Below are 21919 nucleotides of genomic sequence, written 5' to 3' on the forward strand. Positions count from 1 at the left end.
CGCGAACGCTCTATAGGTTCGATTCCGTTCGGTTCGATGTGAAAGATGTCCTGTTCCCGTCCTTGTCCTCTCTGTTTTACACTTTGAAGTTTTGTATTTCTTTGTGAGGTTCGATTCCAGTTTGGGGGAGTGCATTTTTATTTATTATTTCAACTTGTCGTTCTCGTAAGTTCGAGAACATTCTCGTCTTATCGAGTTCCGAATATTCTACGCGCCGAATGTTCTAGGCTGAATGTTCCAGAGAGACACGCGGGTACAAAAAGTGCTCTGCGTGGCGAGCCGGAATCAGTCTCACCCCAGCGATCGATCCTGCTATTATGCCGCTATCGACGCCCGCGACGTTCAATTGTTTTCTTCTGTTATTCCTTGCTTTGGGCGCAGGTTGGCCTCATTAAACGTTTAGTTTACTTCACTTTTCGTCAGCTCATCACTTGTCATTCGTGACGATATAACTATAACTAAGGCTGGCGGGTGTGCAGCCAAAATGTTTTGATTAATGTTGTACTGTGTAATTACGGAGAGCAATTGTCAAAATAAAATTTAATAAAAAATTATCCTTGAGTCTGTTGGATTTGCCAGCTACCAACAGAGGTACCAATAGATTAACCAAAGGTTTATCTCAACAGCGGCGGTGATCTCAAAGGACACGTGGAACCTAGTAGCGCGGTCCCCACATCTCCGCTGCAATATAGGCGACGTTAAGGGCTACATTACCGCGGGTCGGTTCAATAAATTACCTCCGTCGGTGCCAATGATCGACTACCTTGTCTCACTCTCTCGAATATAGCGGAAAAGAAGACACACGTACCAGGGTAAGGACAGAGTCCAGTAGCAGTTATTAAAACACTCATCTAAAAGAACTACAATGACCCCATCCAAAATGACCCCTCGCCGGCATGGTAAGAAAACGTCCTTACCTGCCAGACGCGGGGTTCCGGAGAGCCAAGATGGGGGAAGCGTCGGAGAAGTTGCCGACACACGTCCTGTATCTTTCGCGGTCCCCGGACGAGTCCCTCTCCTGAAAGAGGGAAAACAAGAGGCGAAACCTCCTCGTCTGTCAGCAGTGATCCGCATCCGAGCGGGGGAACGGAAGGAGGTCCTCCTGGGAGAAAGTGAGAGGTGAATCCTACAGGACAGGGGACCCTCCGCTTCAAGAACAGGTCGGAGCTCACGGCGAAGGAAGCCGAGCGTTCCGACCCACGGCTGTTATCGCAACCATCGGGAAATGGAGATCACAGGAATCCCAACAAGTCCCATTGATTAAAACATCAAAGCATCAAGGCGACAGCTCTGATGAAGATTGTTGATGCTTGGAAGCTGATAAATGCCGCCGCCAAACACCTGAATCGTTTTCCAATTTCTCAGGGCGTTTTGGGGAATGAAGCCAGCACATAGCAGGCTGTAAAGAGAAATTGATAGCATTGAAAATTATTTATTCCACCATTGTTATGAAGAACAATCATGTCGGTGTCGCAGTGATCAAATACTTTCACTTCAACTGAACACCACGCTACAAACTACACCTTGAGGTACTGACGGTGCTAACTCAATTTTACACTATAGCCGGTGACAGGTCAAGAACGAAGTGGAAGCTCCACCCACCCTCTTCCACTTCAGCGACGCGAACGGTGAAGAGGAGGTCGCCTCCTCTCCAGCGTTCGCTTAGAAATAAGAACTGCACGAAAAATAGATACGGTCAGGACAACTTCGTACGACAGTGTAAATCATGAACATAGCAGCGATCTCACCTTCGGTTAGGGGCGCTAGCTGCTTTGTCAATCAATGAAAAATATTTTGATAAAATAAAGAGCGAGGAATACTTTGCCTGTCGGGTTTTCTAATCACAGTCGCTGGTTTGATTTCGTCCCGTGGTAATTTCTGGCCCTTCGAACGCACTAGCAATTTGCAGAATCACATTTCCAGCTACGCCGCGCCGCACACAAACGAAGGTAAACAATCGAGATGACGGAGTGTTCCCCCTGTTAGCCTCACCGTCAGCGCGTTGTTGCGGGGCGTTCTCCGGCAGCATTTTTCAAAGTTCAGTATAAAGCATAAAAATCGGCGAACGCGGTTGCCGGGCAACAAAAACGTGTGTCCCGAAAGTCGCTGTCGCCTCAACGTGACAAGGTCGCCGAAAACATGTTTGCCTCGTGTTGACGGAGAAAGTTGTCCAACTGTATCCTCTAGGTGACTGTGCCTTTAGCGCGTGCATCGTATCGCTCCCTGGATCGTAACCAGAGGTGCCAAAATGGCCCACTAAAACTGCCTAATATTGTTCCAAAAAGTTATCCGGCAAAAACAAAAAAACTTCTAGAAGAAGGACAATGTGGTAGACCCATGTAAAGCTATCTAGATGATAGGGAGATCGAGCGCAGTCTTCAGTGCTTTAACAAACGGGAAGGGTTCCTTGTATGTAAAGGTAATTATTAATAATTTTTTTTACGTATGACCAATTATTTAGGACAAGGGATGGTTGGATAATAGTCAGTATCGTACCCCTTCAACAGTATGAGGCATTTCGAAACAGAGTAAGTTTGCGAGATAGTACCCGTGCCAACTACACGATATTTGATATAGGTAGACATACCTTCTGGATCTAACCCTTCATGCATTGAGAGGATTAATTTTGAAGTCGGTGCTCACATACAAAAGTCATTTAAAAATCCAAACACGGGGATTTATTTCAAATTGTTTACATTTATGGCATGTATTTTACAAAAAATAGACATAATGCCGGGTTTGCAATGCAGCTTTACTTTTATCAAGCGGAATCAGCAGCCTAAGTACACATCTCCAATATTGTATATATTCCAAACGTTATTAAAAGAACCGTTTTATTTTTCAACCTGAGTCAGTTGTTTGCCAGGGACCCACCGGGACTGCTGCATTTTTATCGTTTTTATTGTTACCCGTTTTTACAATTTTGTTTTCAGACAGAGAATTTTCATGTGGATTTGGAGATCAATCAGGAAGCGCTCAGGCGATTCGCTGACGGGGGAAGAAAGGTAAGTCAACAGAATCCTTTCTAAAACCGAGTTCACGGTCCTTACTACCTCGGATCGCGCTCTGCGCAAACAGTCCGCACAAGGTACACATTGGGCGCTTCTTCGCTACGGATATCTGTAGACGGCTTTGAAACACGCTAAAATCGTTCCTAGACTTACTATGTTCGCGCTTTCTGTGTGTACCCTGCGAAGGACTCTGGCGGAAGTGCATCGAACTCATCCATGTTGAGATGGCCCCCGGTAATGAAACGGATTTTTTTTTTCTTTTCAGTGAAAGGAGCCGTGAAGATGTTTTTTCTGCTTTCGCTAAATACTACGCAGAATCACTCCCTAGGGTGAGTAACTGAATAAACTTGCCTTAGTTTTTTTTTTTTTTTTTTTCTAGGCAATGGCAGTCGCGAAAACAATTTTAGAACTATGAGCATCGTTCATCCCCTCAACTCGTAGCCGTAACAAGCGGCCACGTGGACTGGTACCTGTTTAATGCCGTTAAAGTTAATCAGAACCACGCGCTGGGGTTGGCAAGGTAGACAACGCGTGCTGAGCTCCGGGCATTATTATACTCTATTCCACCTTATGATGTACCGCAGGAGAGGCTACAAGCGCGAGCTCCTTGCTCTAGAGCACATCTCGGCGGCACAAGCTCTCGCGCGTTAAGGGCAGCTGCCAACGCTATGAGCTCGCGCTTCTAGCCTTCGCTGCGGTACAACATAAGGTGAAACGGAGTATAGAGTACGGCTATTCTCACCACTGCAGTTGTTGGACACGAACCACTACCCGAGTGTCCGCCGAGGCATTGATTGTTAGGAGCCGAAGTCAAGTGCTCACGAAGTTCTCCTGGCCAATCCATGAGCAGCGCTCGACTCTCGTCAGGCGGGCGGGTTCAATCCCACAATTGCGTCATCACGCTTTGCAAAGGCAAGACTGAAATAACCTGGTTTCCCATTTCAACTCTACAAAAACGTTTTTGAATCAGTGGTGGTCTCGGCGAGTATACTTGTGCCAGACTACACTCTGTTTCACCTTATGATGTACCGCAGGAAAGGCTGCAAGCGCGAGCTCCTTGCTCGGGGGCACACCTCGGCGGCACAAGCTCTCGTGAGTCAAGAGCGGCTGCCAGCGCTATAAGCTCGCGCTTCTAGCCTTCGCTGCGGTACAACATAAGGTGGAACGAAGTATAGGACCCGTACGCCTCGGCAAAGTCATTAACATTCCAACCTGATATCGTTTATCGACCTCTTTAAGGCGGTCTTTGTTCAGTAGCGCTTGTCGAAGCTGTGCAGCGTCGAGACAGCAAAGTTGGCATGAAACAAAGGTACAAAAAGACAAAAAAAGCGCAGTGACAAAATGACACTGCTCGTATGAGTTTCTGCGTTAAATCACCACGTGATGCGGAAGGGTGCGTAAAAACAGGGTTGGGTTGCGCCTATCCCTCCCCCAAACAGAAATAAAAAAAAAAATAATTTGGCGTTAAACAAGACGCGAAGATAGTAATGAAGTAATGCTGGACCATGTATCAAGCATTGTAGTTATTTTCGCGTAATGTAGCATTCCGGCTGTTAAGAATTCCCAAGTGTCCTCGAACACGTCTCGGATGCATATAAACTCTACAACAAGAGAGTGTGAGGAGTGGTCTCTACTGGTATAGAGACGACCGACCAGGTTGATATCCGAAATCCAACTGGGCTTTTTATGCTAATCCTCTCGCGCTTCGACCTTCTCTTATTTTTCTAGAGATCCCTTAGTGGCGCGTGGCCACAGGATTTCCCCCCCCCCCCCCCAAAAAAAAAAAAAAAAATCAAGGCTAATAGGCTTGTATTCTGGAGAAGGCGGGACAGTTTTTCGAAGGTGGGGCGAGGGAGGTGTGCATGGTGTTTAGGGGGAATCCAAGTCGTGGGCTATGAACGATGAAGTCCCAAAGTTGCGAGCTGAAGAAGCGATGTTATAAATGCCACGAAACCTGCTTGATGGGCCGACCAGGAAGATGTGGTACGCTGTTGAGGAGTGTGGGGCCAGCGCTATCCATAAACGCAGGTTTTATGCGGCCGGCCGCTACAACTTCTTCGCGACCGTTGATGTCCAGCGTGAATAGGGAGTTTTAGCGAGTCGTTTTTCAAGCACACGGTTCCGAAATCACAAACGGTACAGCTGATCCGTTCCGTGAAACCGTACGTCAAATTTGACATACTTTAGCGAATCGTGAAAGTGGCGCGACCGTGTAAACGATGATGATGATCATGCTTAACGGTGGCGCCATCTTCTAGCAAACATGTGAAACATTCTGCAACGTGTAAATCCGTGGCGGCTCGTGTTTTTGGCGTACGACTGATGTAAATAAGACGGCCGGCGTAGCATTTGCCGGTCGGAATTTCAAGAACTGCGAAGCTAGATAGAGTAAAAAGAATCTGAACGACCGCAAAGGTATGGTGTGTCTCCGCCATCTTGAACTTGAACGATCGTTCATGTTGTGTGCAGTCGAACCAAATCATTTCGTCTGCTCGCGGTCGCCACGGCAGCTATAGTCTGCCCGCAGATCGCAAAAATTTACTAGCATGCGCTGTTTACTGCATTCACGATCGCTTACCATTGTAAGCAGTCTTTGAAATGATTTGGTTCAACCTCTCAGATGAAGCAGACTAACAGGACGGCAAATCGCCTCCCGCTGTCTTAAGCCTAACGCTCGGCTGGCTCGGCGAAGGCGGTCGCCGAACCGACCGCCATCTTTTTTTTTTTCCCGAGTAGTGAACGGTGCTGGCTGCGTTGCGGTGACGACTCCAGCGGCCGGAATGGGAGAAACGAACAAGAAGAGCCTCCCGACTCCCCGAACGACTCGCGCGCGCATGCGCAGTGGCGTCGCGGATGCGTTCGAGGGCGAACCGTTCGTGTGGAAACGACCTGCTAAAACTCCCTAATGTTTTGGAAGTCCGCGTCAGAACTTTGTAGGGGCCGTTGTACGGTGGAGTGAGGCCCTTCTTGATTCCTTTCTTGCGTAAGAATGGATGGGTACAAGTCGTAAGGTTTTGGCTGGTGAAAACCTTTGGATGAGCTGGTTGGCGTGGTGGCATAGGTTGCAAGCGACGAATGAAGTTTTGTAACTCATCGAGATGATGGTGAGGGGTAGGGGTATTGCCGTGGTCCGGTGTGGGAATAAAAAACTCGCTCGGTAGACGTAATGGTGAGCCATACACCAGCTCTGCTGATGTAGAGATGAGGTCCTCTTTGAATGAAGAGCGTAGACCTAGGAGCACCATAGGTATGCGGTCTACCAGTTAGCTCGGCCTTCACGTGCTACGATGGCGGTTTTGAGCTGCCGATGTAGGCGTTCCACCATGCCGTTGGCAGGGGGGTGGTAGGCCGTTGTATGGATGTGGCGAGTTCCTAGCAACTGTGTTAATGATGAGAATAAAGTGGACTGGAACTGTTGACCTCTGTCTGTTGTGACAATGGATGGACACCCGAAACGGCTGACCCATATGTTAACAAAGGTTGCCGTAACTGTCTGTGCCGTAATGTCTGGAATCAGCACTGCTTCCGGCCAACGCGTGTAGCGGTCGACAGATGTTAGAATGTAGGTGAAACCGCGGGATGAAGAAAGAGGGCCCATAATGTCTACGTGGATATGATCGAAGCGAGCACCTGGGGTGCGAAATGGCATGAAAGGTGTGTTGGTATGTCGAGTAATTTTTGATCGCTGGTACGAGAGACACTGTTTAGTCCAATCTCGAACGTCAGTGTTCATCCGTGGCCACACGCAACGTTGCACCAATAAGGCGTCACTTAGCTCGCACGCCCGGGTGGCTGAGGCCATGGATTAGTTCGAAAATTTGTCGACGCAATTTGGGAGGAATGTAGGGTCGGTTGGGTCCCCATGGATATGTCGCAGATGACTTTTGTGGGACAGTGTGGGAAGAGTATCTCTTTCAGCTGCAAAGACGTGGATGTGTCTCGGAGATGCTGAAGTTCGGAGTCTTCCTCTTGCGCTGCAGTCAGTGTCTGCAGGTCCAGGTCTACACAGGGCGAGGACATAGCCCCGACACGTGACAGGGCATCAGCCGCTGCGTTATCTTGTCCTTTGATATGACGGAGGTCGACGGTATATTCTGAGATGAAAGCTAGGTGTCGAATTTTCCGTGCAGAATAGGCGTTGTGGTTACCTTTAAAAGTAAACGTCAGCGGCTTGTGGGCTGTTAGGACATAGAACTGTCTACCTTCGAGAAAGTATCGGTAATGCCTCAGAGTTAGGTATATGGCTAGCAGCTCTCGCCCGAATGTACTGTAGCGAGTTTCTGCTGGGTTGAACTTCTGGTAGAAAAAACCTATGGGCTTCCAGTCGCGGTCTAGATATTACTGTAGCACCACGCCTGCAGCAGTGTCTGGCGCATCAGATATAACGCGAGTGTTAGCGACTGGCCGCGGATGAACAAGAAGCGTTGCACTTGCCAGAGCGTCCTTGTTCAAGTCAGAACAAATTTCGCATGGGGTTCCACAGGGATCGATTTTAGGTCCTCTGTTCTTTATTATTTATATTAATGATATTGTGCGTATACCAAACACTCCCGAAATAGTTTTGTATGCCGACGATACAAGCTTATTTTTTTCTGGTCCATCTTTACGTGATCTAGAAGTTACTGCTAACACGTGGCTCAACAAGTTATCGGATTGGCTTGACTCTAATCAACTTCAGTTAAATGTTACGAAAACAAAATGTGTAATTTTTAAGCCACCAAGTAAACCTGACGATTGTGAAATTCTTTTGAAATTCCAAGACTCTGTCATCGAACGTGTCAACGTTTATAAATTTTTGGGAGTTTTTTTTTTAAAGAAAATCTAAGCTGGACACCTCATATAAATAAAATGCATGCAAGCATCTCAAGATCTATTGGTATTTTATTCAAAATTAGATCGCTGGTTCCATGCTGGTTAAAACGTCAGTTGTACTATACTTGTGTACTCTCATCTCCATTACTGTTTATTAGTTTGGGGTTCAACAACTAAAGCAAATATTGATAGGTTGTTTCTTTTGCAAAAGAAAGCGATACGTCGTATAGAAAACCTTCAGCGTACTTAACACACAGCACAGATATTTTTTTAAATACGGTTTGCTTACCATTAGTCAGCTATTCCTTCTTAAACTTTCAATGTATATCTATAACGAAACAATCAGTGACCCCACCCGCTTTTTTGACGCACTTCTTCCTAGTAACACACGATACAATCTTCGTCATGGCTCCTATAGAATAGCTTGGTCTAGAACAAATTATGGACCACCAATTAGCATACTTAATACCTGATTTCTTAAATAAGCATCCCACTGTTAGGAAAATAATTTCAGATTGTGTATCAAAACTCAGTTTTAAAATTAGTATAAATCGGTACCTTCTGTCATGTCACGTTTAGTCAATACTTTTAGATTGTATTTTCATTCCGTATGAGTTGTATTACCTGTTTCATTTACTTCCATAGTGCTAAGTGCACAAACGATTGTATGGGCTCTGTACAAAATCTGTAGTGTTGATTGATTTTGATGTGCTATTGTATCTTCTTGTACTTCTTTAAGGTTTACTGTTCTTGTTTTCGCCTGCTGAGCATTGTAAACGGGTGATAGGACCACGTCAGGCAGAGATAATCTGCCTTTTGTCCTGTTACCCTTGACCTAGTGTCTAGATAAAACCAATTCAATTCAAAATTCAATTCAAAATGCTGATTCAGCGTGTTCGCTCCATGGTAGTGCCGCTTGGGTGCCCTTTGTGGTCTTTAGAAGATCCGTTAGTGGTTGCAGGAGGCCGGCGCAGTTAGGTATAAACCTGCGGTGAAAGTTGACCAGGCCCAGAAATTCCTGAAGGTTTCGGAGAGAAGGAGGGCGAGGAAATTCACGGATTGCCTTAACTTTTTCTGGAAGAGGCAAGATTTCTGGGGCGTGACGCGGTGACCTAAGAATTCCAATTCGTTGACCCCGAATTGGCATTTGCTTGGGTTGACGACAATGCCTGCTTTTTGAAGTCGATCGAAAAGCAGGTGGAGGTGTTGTTCGTGCTCAGCCGGGGTTGTACTGGCTACGAGAATGTCGTCGACATAGGCAAATATGAAATGGAGCCCTCTGGTGACTTCGTCAATGAATCTTTGAAGTGTCTGGGCCGAATTCCTCAGACCGAAGGGCATTCTGATATATTCGAAAAGGCCGAATAGGGTGGTGATAGCTGTTTTAGGGATATCACTGGGCGCCACAGTAATTTGGTGGTACGCCTTGACTAAGTCTATCTTGGAATAAATCATGGTTCCAGAGAGGTTAGCAGAAAAATTCTGTATATGTGGGAGAGGATATCGGTCGGGCACTGTGGAAGCACTGAGTGCCCGATAGTCTCCGCACGGGCGCCAGTCATTTGGATCCTTTTTTGGGACCATGTGAAGTGGTGATGCCCAGTTGCTAGAAGAATGCCGGATGATACCTAACTGTAACATGTGTTCAAACTCTCTCCTCGCGATCTGCACACACTCACCAGCGAGTCGACGAGGTCGCGCAGACACGGGCACACCTGTTGTGGTTATATATAGTGCATGACTCCATGTTTTACAGGAGACTTCATGTTACATGGTTTTGTGATAGATCGGAACTGGGCAAGGATGGGTTCATACGATGATGGAGCCGAAGAACGTCGATCGTATTGGGGAAACTGTCAGGTTTGATATGATACCCTGAACAGACAACGTTGTGGTGGTATCAGTCAGTGTGCGGCTGCTAATGTTGACTGTAATTCCGAATTGATCCAGGAAATCAGCGCCTATTGCGGCCTGTTTTAGGTCCGCGATTACGAATACCCATTTGAACGTCCGCCTGAGCCCAATGTTAATCGTCAGAGAACGTTGGCCGTATGTGGCTATTGCGGAACTGTTGACTGTCCGAAGAGACGATCTAGTCGGTTGCAGCTTGCGGTCAGCAGGGGAAGCAGGTAACACGCTGACCTCCGCGCCAGTATCCACGAGGAACAGGAAGCCTGAGAGAGTGTCGCGAACATAGAACAAGCGGCTTCTGGGCTGGCCGGGCTCACTCGCCGCCGTTAGTGTCGGGCCTCGGCATTTACCGTCCATGAACAGGGGTGGGTGCAGCGTCTTGCTTGGTGACCAAAGGTGCGACGGTACCAGCAGATGGACCGGCCACCGGAGTTGGTAGTGCGGCGAGAGGGCGATCGGGCCACAAGAAGAACTGCGCGGCCTTGATCGATCCGGTCGGTCCTGGGCAGGTCCGAAGGCGGCAACGGCAGCAGCGAATTGCTCGATTTTTTATTCAATTTTGGCGGCGGCCGTTTCCCACGATTGTGAATCAGGTGTTGTGACTGCACGAACAGCCGGAGTGGAGTAGTCAGCGGTTCAGTCTGCTAGTATTGCGAGACGATCCAGCGACATGTCGTCTGCAGCGGCTAGGATTATTCTCATGCCTTCTGGTAGCTTTTGTAAGAAGAGCTCACGCAGGATTGCGTCATGACCGTTGTGGCTATGTGAGCCGAGCAGTTGACGCATCTGGTGGAGGAGCTGCAACGGCCGGCGATCACCAAGCTCTTGTGCGGTCAGCAGCTGTTGGATCCGTGAGGCGCTCTGTTGCCCTTGTCCGAGTCAGGAGGACAGATTTTAGATGGTCGTACGCGTTGTCGGATGGTGTTTGCGACAGCACGTTGTCTATTTCGTCTGCAACCTGGGGTGGTAGGCGGGCGACGACATGATAAAAACGGGATATCTGCGTAGTGATTTTTCGCAGATGGAAGTGGGCCTCCGCCTGTGTAGACCAAACCTGAGGTTTTTTTTTGGCCAGAATGGTGGTAACCGCAGCTGCAGAGTTCCGGTCACTGTAGCCCCGGTTGCTTCGTCAATGTCGCCGTGTGGTTGAAGGGTGGGTGGACTGGTGTTGCCAGGTTGGCGGCCGGTCGTGCCGCAAGTGCCCGGTTGTCCTTCATCGGTCATGGCAGAGTAGTTCGGTTGATCACATCCAGGTCACCAAATCTATAGTGACGACCGACCAGGTTGATGTCCGAAATCCAAGTGGGCTTTTTATTCTAATCCCCTCGCGCTTCGACCTTCTTTTCTTTTTCTAGAGATCTCTTAGTGGCGCGTAGCCACAACTGGCATGTTCAGAAATGCACGTTTAGAAATGCAGGCCGTGGCTTATAATGTTCACGTTTCTTCCTTATTGATCCCTTCTTCTTCAAAGTTCTGATTGGCTAAGACCGCAAGCTTCTTGGTTGAGTAACGTTAGCAACATTCTCTATGTTTCTTAAGCTTTCAGGAAGTGTATTGACGACAGCTTGCGACACTTTGGAAGAACGCCGAGTTTCCAGCAAAGAAAACCTCGAAAAGTGAATTCAGCATTGCACGCGATATTTTCGTATTTAACATTGAATAATAATCGGCAGCATGGTCCATCTCTTTCGATTGTTGGCGTAAGATGACTATATTAACAACATTCCTGGTTACGCGACAGTTTTTTACCTCTCCTGTCACACTATTCAACAAGTTACCTTTCCCCAGTGCTGACTCCTTGATGGGAAACAGACTAAACTTTATTTTACGGCTGCTTTATATACTTGCTCCGCTAATCCAAACAAGTCACGAAAAATTGCTTTGCGCGTTAGACTCTGCATAAAGTCGCAATTAATGAATCTAGGGGAGGGGGGGGGGGGGAAGGGGAGGGGAGGTTGGGTCCACTTAAAGAGGCTGAGAAAGGAAAGACGTGTCGAAATAGGCACTAATCCGTTTGTTTTTTTTTTCGCCTCCATCATGAATCCGTCACGAATTGACTGCGCGCTTGGCCCGACGTGCTATACACTTTACGCACTGATTAGATGACAGCGTCTAGCAACCGATATCGCATAAATAGCATACGCCTGGCACCTACCGGTGCTCCGTATTTCTCAAAGTGTGCTCAAGCAACCCACTCCAGATGACAGGACCGCCGTGCTGGATTTTCTGCTCCACACGTTGAAGGCCAGCTTGGGACGCTGATTGCACGCAGTGTGCGGCAGGGACTCATTCCTTCACTAATTGGACACGAGCTCTAGCCGAACGCTGACGTAGCGCTCGCGTCCAATCGGCGCCCCCCAGTGGCCTGCGGTACGGAATGTGGAAAATGAAGCGCCGTCTTGGAGGCTGACGATTTGTTGTGGGTGTGTAAAAACGCATGAGCCTTGGCTTGTGCATTTTGTGTCATCTGGAGTAACATCCGTCATTCTGTACACAGGGAAGGTGGAGGTGAACCACTGAAGGTGGAACGAAACTTGGAATTATACTCCGTCTTCTTTTAAGTCTAGACGCAGCCGACGCTAAGGGCTGATCGGACCAATCAGACATGCTTCAAAAGCGCATCATCATGGTGTTCGTCATGTTTTTTGTACGTATTCTATTATCGTTAAAACAAGCAGACAGAAGTCTAGCGACTTGCGCTTTTCACGCTGCTTTATTGGTCAGATTACTTCGCAGCGCCGGTTGCGTCTAGACGAAGTGCATATATATATAGAGAGAGAGAGAGAGCGAGAGAGAGAGAGAGGGAACCGTTTCGTAAGCTTGTGCCATCCTCACGGCACACTCGTAACAAATAAGAATAGCTACCATATACTGACGAAGTGACTTATTCATTTTATGCTGCACAAAACATGATTCCTGGATCAAACGTGATTTCCCTTACTCCCTGGGGCCTACCTAAGTTAAGAAATGACAGTTTGTTTCAGTTTGTAGAGTAAAAAGTTACACATATGCTGACGTGGTGAGATGTCTTGAACTAAATTATATAAGTATTTGTTAGTAAAGTACGAGTTTATCTTTACTATTTGTTTTCTTCCGACCACTTACTTTATTTTATAGGCCTGGTCTATGTGCAACCTCGCAATGTGAAAAAAGAGCAGGGCATCAGAGCAGTGTCATTTTAGAACTTGTGATCCACATATTTGAAACTTGAGGGGCTTCAATTTGCTGCTGGAAGAACCTATTGCGGTAGTTACGATGATCGGGGAGTCAGAGACGACACTTCTGCTCAATGGCGGGGTTTAATAGACTTATTGCTAAATTACCCAAGCATCGAGGAGAATGCAGGTATTGGTGTTCCACGAGCCACACGTGCTCGCGTCAGCAGTAGTAACTTTTCTAAAGCAAATGCCTAAAACAAATTGCAACTTGCACATACGTTCATCAACACTTTATTTTGGTTATTTACTTCGAATCTTTTATACGGGGAAGTCGTGCGCGTGTGGCGCGTGGAACACCGATCCCTGCATTCTCCTTGATGCTTGGGTAATTTATCAAAAGGTCTATTCCAACTGGCCGCCAAAGGCTCGTGACACCTAACGCTTCCACGGTACCTGCGAAAGCCCGTCTTAATTTTCCTCGAAGCATTAGCTCAGAAACAAACTAGGCCGTCACGACCGACGAGTTTGAGTACTGGGGGGGGGGGGGGGGGGGGGGGGGGGGAAGTAGCGATGATGCTACGGTGCGAAGGGTGGGTGGCATGACCTTAAGCGAGTAAATGCCCTATCATACAGGAGCGTTTGCTTACGTTTCTTGACATTACGTTATAAATCATTGAAGCATCCGTGCCTCAAATGTCGCGTGCAAGGCTAATCCTTTAACTCGTTGCCACAAGCAGACAGTGCTGTGTGAACCGGCCTTTAAGCCCGGTTCCCACAGCAACGTGGAACTTTTCCACTGCTCTTGTTTCAGCGCTGTCGAACGTCAACAGTTATTGTCCACGTCACTGGACTGCAGCTATGCCACCCACCCTTCACACCATAGCGCCATCGCTCGCTCCTCTCCAGCACCCAAACTTTTCGGTCGAGATAATTTACGCTTTCCCCGAACCAATACTGAGGAAGGGAAAGACGCGCTGTCACAGGTCCCGCAGCCGCCTCAGCGGTCGCGAACCTGCGACGGCTCATCTGACCCTGCAGTCTGGGAGTTTGTATTTTTATATTTGCCACTATTTTCGCTTTTCGTTAATTATTCGAGAAAACATGTTTAAAACAATATACACGACAACAAACCTAATTTGTTCCAAAGACTCGGTTTCTAACACGACTTGGCACTCAACCAGAACGAGCAAGCTGAGTAAAGCAGGGACCCGACTTTCGTCCTGCCACCATCGATGTGCGTCAGAAACTAACTCCACGAAAAAAATTGGGTTGCAGAGACCCCCATCCCCCGGAAAACTCGCGAACATCGTGCAACCGCATAATTTCCTCGCGAAATGAATCTCTCCGATGTTAGCCTCTTTAACAATCTACTAAGTCCGTAAAGTGGTCGTAAAAACATATCCGCAGTGCGGGTTGTTCGGCTCTCTCTCTCTCTCTCCCTTTTAAAACGCAAATCCATGAGAAAACGAAGCTGCTAAAACTTGGAAGGGCCCAGGATGCGTCGCTCTAAAGCCATTGTAATTGATTACCGGGACTTCGCCGTCCTCTTCCACGCTCCGAACTGTGAGCAGCCCTTTTCCCGCGCTCTTGATAATTATGTGATCCTCGATGCACCCTGGAGCACCGGAACTCCCGAGATTAGTTTTACAAGCCCGCGCTGTTGGGACATGAAGAGTTTAGAGGGTGTTGAACGATATTAGCACGAAACTATCAACACTCCCGAGCGCGTTACTAATCTTCGGGTTAAATCCACGAGGCAGAATTAGGTTTTTGTTTTTTTTTCTTTGGGGAAAAATGGAGAACGCGTATTTTCGTTTGCAAAGAACAAATAATTTGCGAAATATGTTAATTTCTTTTTTTCGCAAAGCATCCCTATCGGTTTATCAAAGGCCAATTCTAGCCACTGCGTGTACTGTTTGGGTCAGACGAATGCATGACCTCTTACAAGTAGAGTTTCCTGTTTTCGGGGTTTATATATCTATATATCTATATATATATATACACCGGGTGTTTTTTTTTTTTTTTTTATTCTTACAGTTTTGTTTAGAAAAAAAAGCCATGAAAGCTACACTTATGCGGTTTGTGCGAGTGAGTTCTACACCCAGGGGGACATTATGTGGTGACTAATCTTCGCGATAAGTCAGCGAATTAATTAAAATTCGTTAATTAACTTTTTTATTCGTGAAAATAGTCATATGGTTCCAATTAAAAATTTGCTAAGCGTCGTTCAAAACCCTTAAGTCAGTAATTTTGAGGAGGGCTTTGAGCGCATGAAAAGCGCAACAGTGCGCTGAAGTTACCACTCGTGGAGCAGGTACAAGGCTGGGGCTAGATAAGAGTCGGCAATATTGCGCGGGCGCCTTACCCCAACCGATAGTTTTGTAAGTGCTCCAAGAGTGGTAACTTTAATGAACTACTACGCTTCTCACACGCTGAAAGTCTTTCTGAAAATGACTGATTTAGCGGTTTTCCATAACGCTCAGCGAATTTCTAATTGGAACCATATGTCTATTTCGACTAAATAAAAAAGCTAATTAACGAATTTCAAATAATTAGCCGACTTATCGCAAAGATTAACCACCCACATTATAATGTCCCCCTGGGCGGATAACTCACTCGCACAAACCGCATTCAGTGTGAAATACTTGACCTATTTAATGAAATCACAGATGACTATGAGATTCTAAGTCTGAAACATGGGCGCCAGCTACTATTTGTATTGTATCGCCCTCCAGCTAGCATTCTGAATAATTGCTTGCATTTTCTTGAAACATATTTGGATTTTGTTAGTGCTAATAACTATTTGCTTGTTCTTGGTGGTTATTTAAATGTGAATATTTTGGAGAACTCGTCTGCTTTGTCGCGACTTAAGGACACTCTCAGTAGTGGTGGGTTTTGCAATGTCATTTCGTCTCCTACTAGAATTACCGATTCTACATCAACTGTTATTGATGTTTTCACTACAAATATAAACACTGCTGTTGCCAGCGCAGGTACGATAAGTAGTGACATAAGCGATCATTTACCTATATTTTTATGTTTTAAAACTCAACAATTATCCAGCGGCGCTAGTAAACATTTTAGTTTTCGACCTGTGACAGACCGCCAACTGCGGTGTTTTTGAAGCACAATCATGGAAACTAACTGGAGCCCTATATTCTTGAGAAAGTGCGTGAACAGCGCGTATGATGAGTTCATAAGTATATTCACGTCAATTTACGTCGCATCTTTTCCGTACAAGACTGTCACGATTAAAAAGCGAATAAGAAAACCATGGGTTACCCCGTTTATTTTAGCAATGATACGGAAAAAAAATCGATTGTATCAAACCTACCTCTCGTCAAGAGATGAAGATGATAATACTGCGTTCAAGAAATATCGCAATCAACTTACAACTACACTAAAAAAGGCAAAGTCAGATTATAACAAACGTCTCTTTCATGCCGTGCACAAAAAGAGCCCCGCCATTGTATGGCAGGGTAAATGATATTATTCTAATCCCTTAGCATTATGTTTGTCTTGGATGTTTTATTTTATTTTATTTTTTTTAGTAAATGTTTAGAGCCTATGTACTTGCTTGCTCATTTTGCTTGTTGTGTTGGTGCACCAATAAGAAGACCAATGTGGTTGTTTTTGGGCACCCCAAAATAAAGATTATTATTATTATTATTATAAACACAGTACTTCAACGTAACAATAAAAAAAATCAATAGATACGCTTTCGATATCTGGTGAAAATGTGTCGGGAATACCGCTCTCTGATCATTTTAATCGCCATTTTACAAACTTACCTACGCGCGATCACAATGCGTGTGCTTCCTCGTATATCTCGAGTCGAGTAGACGAATCTGTTTTCCTGGCCCCTACTGACCAGTCAGAAGTGTTTAATGTATTTATGAGACTTAATAATAGCAGAAGTCACGATATTGATTGATGACATACAAATAAAGCCCGTCAAATTTGTGATTGATATAATTTCCCCAATGTTAGTATATATAATTGACTTGGCCTTATTAACTGGCAAGTTCCCAGATAACATGAAACTCGCGAAAGTTTCCCCTTTGCATAAGGGAGGTGATAACAATGTAATTACAAATTATAGGCCAATATCTGATTTACCCATGTTTTCCAAAGGGCTAGAAAAAATTATTTTGCGTCGTTTAGATAACTTTTTTGGTAAACATTCAGTGCTGACTGACTTCCAGTTTGGCTTCCGTAAGGGAAAGTCTACGGAATGCGCCTTGTTAACGCAGAAGGAACTAATATTAAAAAAATATAGAGCAACGACAGATGACACTGGGACTTTTTATTGACTTTAGCAAAGCTTTTGACTCTCTTAACCATGCAACGCTTCTTGATAAACTTTCCTGTTATGGTGTACGGGGCACGTCTTTGGCACTCATTCAGTCATATCTACAACATCGCAAACAGTGTGTCTCAATAAATGGTTATACCTCAACTTTGCAACTATTGAAGTCTGGTGTTCCGCAGGGCAGCATACTTGGCCCACTTCTGTTCAATGTGTACATATATGACATCGTCAACATTTGTCAACACTCACGTTTTATAATGTATGCAAATGATTCTAGTATTTTTATTTCTGCGACGAATACCGATGAACTGATTATTAAAGGTAATGTTATCTTAGAAAAGTTCCTCTTATGGTCAGAAAAAAATGGCCTCGAAATAAATACTACAAAAACAAAAGCGATTGTTTTTAGACCTGTAAATAAACATATTGATGCTAGTTAGGCTCTTAAAATTGGAAACAGGGAAATTGAAATAGTAAGTCATCATAAAACGCTAGGCATAATTTTTTCAGAGTTTATGCAATGGGATCATCATATAGAATTTCTAACTCACAAGCTGGCAAAAGTAGCTGGCATCATTGGTCACTGTCGCTCTCTTTTGCCTACAAAAGTTAAGATTCAAATTTATCATGCTCTGTTCGGCTCACAAATCAACTACTTGAATTTAGTTTGGAGCACAACGACCAAAAGTAACGTCAACAAACTAATAACTCTTCAGAAAAAAATTATTCGTTTCATTGCTAATGTTCCGTATGACACACATGCTGAACCATTATATTTGAGGTACAATATCATGAAAGTTTCTTGTATTTATGACTATCGTTTGCTATTTTCTTACGCTTTTTCAACTTTGGAGTTTATTGCTTTTTTGTCACAGCTAGCAAACCTGACTGAGCGTGAATCAGTCTTCGATGTTCGTCGTAGAGAATTCTGAAAGGTTCTCCATTTCCGTAGAAATTATGCACTGCAGTCTCTTGCTCATAATCTACCTACATTGCTTAACAACATTGTAATTAACCGCATCGATATTCATTGTATAACTAAGAAAACATTGCGTACTTTTTTGTGTTGTTAAATTAAGAAAAAAATTTGTTCTCTACTGTCGGTGATTTTAAAATTTTATAGGAACGTTTTGAATTGTTTGGTTTGAATATTGTAAGAAGTATTTAGGATTTTTATAAATATGATTGTGCTCCTTGTACATGCAAGGGCACCGGACCCAGTCGAGCTAGCTTCTGTTAGCTTTTTGTCCGGTGTCCTCGGCATAATGTTGCTGAAATAAAGTTCAAGTTCAAGTTCAAGTGTGTAGCTTTCATGGCTTTCTTTAAACAAATCTGTAAGAAAAAAAACCCTATATATATATATATATATATATATATATATATATATATATATATATATATATACGAACATATGCAGAGGAATGAACCGCACTTAATCCAATGAATCAAAGAATCAAGGTTTTTACGAACCCGCCGAAAGCCAAAATAACGGCGAAGCCAGAACTTTGGCTTTCGGCGGGTTTGTAAAAACCTTGATTCTTTGATTCATTATATTAAGTATAGGTTCATTCACCTGCATATATTAGTTTATTTCCTTCTCGGAGACCACGTACGATGGTGTGAAGTGCCCGTGATATATATATATTTATATATATATATATATATATATGGGCATGGTTTAAATTAGAAAATTGCTCAGCATCATCAAAAACCACTAAATCAACAATTTTCATTTGTTAATTTAGCGAAGCATTTTACGGCTTTCTGAAAAACCGCACAAATTCGACGGGTTTTTAAGTTTCGGTTTGTTATCGGAGCGCATATCTCGTCCCGGCGGTACCGCGACCCGTGGAGAGATAGCGCAACCAACCTCTGCTGCGCTGTCATCGCGCGACGCAGGAGGGGCTGGTTGCACAATTTCTCCACGGGGCGCGGGGCCGCCGGGGCCGAGATGCGCTCCGATAGCAAACCGAAACTTTAAAACCCGTCGAACTTCCGAGGTTTTTAAGAGGGGAGGAAGTGGCCGGTGAGGGTAACGCGTCTCAGCTCGGAGCGTGGAGCGAAAGCTTCCGCTGGGAACCTCCTGGGTTCGATCCCCGCCGCCACCGCCCGTTTCGATCTGGATGAGTTTCATACCGGCACGCGTTCGTGTGATCAATACTGCGTAATGCACGTTAAAAACCCCAGGTTAGCGGTTGTACTGCACTGGCTAAATTTCTCATCTACAGCTAAGAAACCGATTACCCGTTGAGGCGCATCTCCATCAAGGCTGTATAAACATAAACAGCAAACCAATTTTTTTTTAGGTTTTTCAGAAAGTCGTAAAACACATCGCGTGCCTTCTATCCTTCTACAATCTGTTGATTTAGTGTTTTTCGATGATGCTGAACAATTTTCTAATTGAAACCATGCTCTTAAACACAATATTAAAAAAAATTTAATTAAGCAAAAATAATTAACATTCCAATTATCCCGAACTTTAATAATTTTCCTAAAGAGGCCCCTGGCCCAGGACCAAAACGACACCAGCCTTTTTTGTTGTTGTTGCGACGCGTAGTTTTCGCAATATCGAATTTGTCCACCATTCGTGAAGCACCCCGTATAAAGTAAACATGTATATATATGTGGGTGGTTTCATCTCAACTCAGGCACGAACTTTGAGTCAAATTTTAATATTTTTTTGTTGAAAAATTTACATGTTATCGGGAAACTCCTATCATAAAAGAAGACGCAAACGGCAAGTTCGTCGAATTTTTTGTTCTCAAGTTATGGGCCGTTGAAGCGTCTATGTTGGAAACTGACGTTTTTCCAGCTTATCGGGGGTGCCATATTTCACTCCATCCCTTTTCCTTACTTTTTACGCTACATCACTATAACTATAAATTTTTGGGAACACTCTCGACTTATGATTTTTTATGCTAATTAAGCGTCTGGGTCATAACATTCTTAATGTGTTTTTTTTTTGTTTTTTTTATTTGTCAAACCGCCCCTCTGCGACGATATTTGACGAAGTTCAGCAAGCTTTGCTGTCTGACCCAATCAAAATGTTTTTATGTTCTTTACATCACCGCAAAGCTCCAGTTACGCTCTTCTTTGTGAATAATTTTAGTATTGTGCAATTAATATATAATGCGCTACATGTACCTGAAAAACGGATATTTCGAAAAACTAGCAATTTTGGAGTAGACTTTCTAAAAACAAAACCACCTTTTATTCCTTTTATTTTTTTATTCAGAGTTATGTAATATAGTAGTCTGTCAGGAACAACCAACAGAAATTGTAATAGATTGTTTGTATGGCCGCTATTAGGACTCGAACCTCGCGCTATGAGAGTTTTGAACGGGACTTCGCATAGGCGCTCAACTGAGCGGAATTTTGACCTATGTAAGGTTTTCTATTTAATGTTAGTACTTACCTCAATATCTGAGCGTAAAAGCCAGTGAAGCAGCAATATTTATCCTAACAATATTTATTTACTTGGCACTGACGTGATTTGCAAGGTGTGTGAGCTTGGCCTTATGTATTGACGGAGAAGATAAGTATACTATCTAGACTCCCGAAAAAACTTAAGTCAAGAGGAAAACGTCTAAGTAACCCGGCATGAATCGATGAAAATAGAAATGAAACCTAAACACACGATTAACACATTTAAAGCCTTACACGCTACGAAATGCTCGTTATTGTACGAAAGAGTCCGTACGTGCACAAAATAAACCGTACTTCCATACAAAATCATACATATGTATATGCACTGCATATCTGTTTGACATGAGAAAATGTTACAATTACATATCAAGTTCGATCTTTCAAACTCAAAGCCGAAAGCAAAAGGCCCCTGAGGAATACTCAAACGATCTGCATTTTCCCGTAATGAGAGTAAATAAGCACTGTGCCAGCACTTGTGGATACGGACTTCTAAGTAACTGTTTTAAAGTACGCTACTCCAAATTCGATTAATGTTTATAGTTGGATACTGGGGTAACTACTAACGATAAGTAGGAAACCTTACATAGGCCAAAATTCTGCTCAGCAGAGCGCCTGTGCGAAGTCCCGTTCAAAACGCTCAGAGCACGAGATTCGAGCATTAATAGCGGCCATAAAAACAATATATTACAATATCTGTTGGAAGGTCCTGATAGACTACTATATTACCTAACCCTGAATAAAAAATAAAAGAAATAAAGGGTGATTTGTTTTAGAAAATCGACTCCAAACTTGTTAGTTTTTTATATATCCGTTTTTCAGTCACATGTAGCGCATTATATATTTATTGCGAAATATTAAAATTACACAATAAAGAGCTTAATTGGAGATTCACGGTGATGCAAAAATCATAAAAATATGTTGATTAGGTCAGACAGCACAGCTTGCTGAACTTTTGCAAATATCGTCGCAGAGAGGTTGTTTGCCAAATAAAAAAATAAAACAAAAAAACATTAAAAATGTTATGACCTAGACGCCTAATTAGGATAAGAAAAGCATATGTTGAGAGCGTTCCCAAAAATTTATATTGATGTAGCGTAAAACGTAAGGAAAAGGGATGGAGTGAAATGGGGGTGGCACCCTCGATAAGCTGGAAAAACGACAGTTTCCACCTTGGCCTCTTCAACGGTCCATAACTTGAAAAAGAAGAATTCGACGAACTTGCAGTTTGCGTCTTCTTTTATTATAGAAATTGCGCAATGACATGTATTTTTTCTAAAAAATTAATATTC

Source organism: Ixodes scapularis, unplaced genomic scaffold, assembly GCF_016920785.2.
Source record: "Ixodes scapularis isolate PalLabHiFi unplaced genomic scaffold, ASM1692078v2 PGA_scaffold6__148_contigs__length_123643588, whole genome shotgun sequence".
NCBI classification, from domain to species: domain Eukaryota; kingdom Metazoa; phylum Arthropoda; class Arachnida; order Ixodida; family Ixodidae; genus Ixodes; species Ixodes scapularis.